The sequence below is a fragment of the Triticum dicoccoides genome, chromosome 3B (assembly GCF_002162155.2).
Source record: "Triticum dicoccoides isolate Atlit2015 ecotype Zavitan chromosome 3B, WEW_v2.0, whole genome shotgun sequence".
Lineage (NCBI taxonomy): Eukaryota > Viridiplantae > Streptophyta > Magnoliopsida > Poales > Poaceae > Triticum > Triticum dicoccoides.
This window is the reverse complement of record NC_041385.1, coordinates 304,126,589-304,129,677: the sequence shown is the minus strand read 5'-3', so window position 1 is coordinate 304,129,677 and position 3,089 is coordinate 304,126,589.

Below are 3,089 nucleotides of genomic sequence, written 5' to 3'. Positions count from 1 at the left end.
TGCGTCTTGTGTGCACCTCTTCTTTAGGTGCAGGTACGTACATGGGTGGGTGTGAGAGAGATGGTTTGGGCGAAACAGAGGAAATGTGTTGATGATATCTCACACAGAAAAACATAACACATGCAATGTGTGTGAAATGGAGTCATGGACGTGAGATATCGGTTGAATTGAAATCAGGGATGATGTGTGTGGTTGCGCGATTGATAAAGAGTGCCATTGAATTTGTGTTTGCCCACGTCAAGGATACAGGGCGGCTGGCCTACTCGAATTTGAGACGGCAGAGGTGCAGTTTTTCTCCATGCCATGAATACCTACCTACAACGTTCGACTATTGGTGTGTGTGTGGGGGGGGGAGGGGGCAGAGACTGATCGACTAGTATATGTGTGGGGAAGGAGAGATACCTAGCTATGTACTGAGGGACATCGATGGATATGTGTAGCAGAGGAATAAGGTTGGGAGAAAGACAAAGGTAGAGCATCGGAGGGTTGGTGGTGGAGTGGCGTCTCATAAATGGTGGTAGAGGCCTACTAGACAAACGGAGGGTACAAGTACAATATCAATAAGAGAGGGAGGGGGATGTCTGTCTACCTATGCATGTGCGTGTGAGAGATGGGTCGGGAGGTATGCATGGGTGATGAGGGGAGACGATATGGTTGTGGTAAGCATATGTAACTACATAGGAAGATCAACCATCATGTGTCCGAGAAAGGGAGATACATAACTAGTGAGGTAAGTGTATTGGTGCTTGGGGAAAATGAATTATAGTCGACCTGGCTATATGTAGGGAGATCAGTACGTATACACGCCTGCATGTGTTAGAAGCAAATAAGGTCCGAAGAGATAGATAGGGGGAGAGGGGTGCGGCTAGGAGGTGGTGTGAGATGCCTACCATGTCGAGGGGAAAGGAGTGTGCGAGTATGAGATCAATGAAAAGAGGGGCGGGAGTGTGCACCTGCGTGGAACCGTATTGGACATAGGGGGCATGGACGGTGAGAAGAGAAGAGGGGAAGTATATATGTGTTTGTGGTAGGCACACTTGGCAAGAGAGGTATAGCGACCAGTGTCTGCCGGAAAGAAGGAGTCGGGGTCCTACACACACCGCGGGTGGACGACCTAAAGAGGAATAATGAACATGCACGATGGAGGGGACGCTAACGGTGGGTGAGAGGGGGGCGGGCGTGTGCATGCACGATAGAAAGTTAGCGCTACCTAGTTACAAATAGAAGAGGATCGTGAAAGTGTAAAAGACGAACAAAGATCATAATTCATTATAAAAAATGGATACGGATACTTGAAGAAGATATCATAATGTAGAACATTGATTATAATTTGGGCTAATGTGTGGCTTTTGCAGCTCAGGTCTAAATACTTTTCACAATGTAGGGGGAGGGGCACTATACTTTGTGTGATAAACACAGTGTACGTATGGAACATGGTTTAGATTATGAATATATAGTTAGTACACCAAATGTACTATTATTTGGAATCAACATCAAGTGTATTCAAAAAATAGAATTCGAGTTCATGTAGTACACATAGTTCATATCTATCTCTATAGTAATCATGTGGTGTCTTATTAAGGTAATACACGAATGGTGGTTGAAGTTGGCAACAATCATGATTGTAGATTCTTATTGAAATAGAGTAACGAATTCAAATTCAGTTCGAATTGCAGCGGTAGTATAGACATTAGGAATGCACTAAAATGTTGGTATGAGTAGGTTACATGCATTATACAGCAAGAAAAAAAAATTAATTGGACATAACATGGATTCATACTCCCTCCTTCCATCTATATAGGGAGTAATGAGTTTTTAAGACCGCCTTTGACTATTGACAAGACTAATAGTAGATGACATGCGCATTGTGAAAATTATATCATTGAAAGATCCTTTCATAGACGAATTTAATGATGTGCTTTCTGTAAGTTGCATGTCATATATTATTGCTCTAATATTTGGTCAAAGTTAGCATCGAAAAACACATTAGGCCCTATATAGATGGAAGGAGGGAGTAGCTTTGAATAGAATTTTCTATATTATAACGGGGCAAGACTCTCTCTTTGTGCGAATTGATTTGGTACGTACAAGTACAATATTACTACACGTTAGGCTTGTCCCTAAAATTCAACCTGCGCCTTGTTATATCCCAAAAATTAAGATATCGTGCTCACAAAACTGGCGCCTTCACAACCCGTGCCTTGCTATCCCGAAATTACAACGCACGCGAAAACTCCCTCCAGCTGCCAAATCTCGACACGCGAGATCCCCCTTCTAACCCTGAGCCGAAATGCCAATAGTTCAAATCGATAGGGGGTACTTTTGTAACACACCCTGCATTTTGGACAAGCGCGCCCCTAAGTCATGGTTCACCCCCTCCCATCGCCCCCTTTTCGCCATTCGAAATCCCAGGCCGCCATAGCCTCTCTGCTCCATCTGCAGAACCCCACCCTCCTCCTTCCACCACCTCACCGCTGCCCAGCCAGAGCCTCTTCCCCGACGAGGTCGTCCACCGCAATAGCTCGACATCCCTCGTTAACCTCCCCGGATGAGGATCCGTCGTCCATCTCGTCATCTCGTCGGTTCAGCCGCCCCGTCCTCCACCTCCAAGGATCTTCTTCGACGATTTCCTCGTCTATCGCGGCTGCTCCATCCCCATAATGCCGCCTTAACCTGCTCCACCGGAACCGCAGCATCCTCACCGACTCCTCGGACGACGCCGAGGCCAACTGGGCGCGACCAAAGAGGTTGTACACTCATCGCATCGTACCTTCTCGTTAACTCGGCCTCCAGGCACTAACGGTGCTCCATCCCGCACCCCCATGGAGCGGCTACCTTGAAGCCTGCACCGCGGGCGACATCTCCATGGCGGCTTTCCCCCCAGTGCGTGGTCCCTTCGGCGGCAGCGTCCATACCAGCTGGATCTGCTGCTGCTGCTCCGGCTCTCGCTCACTTGCTCGCGCTGCTCCTGCTGCTCGTGCTCTCACTCGCTGGCTCGTGCTGCTGCTGCTGCTCTCCCCCTCGCTCGTGCTGCGGCTCTGCTCCGATTTAGCTACACTTTAGTCGACCGAATCGACTTTTTGGTTAGT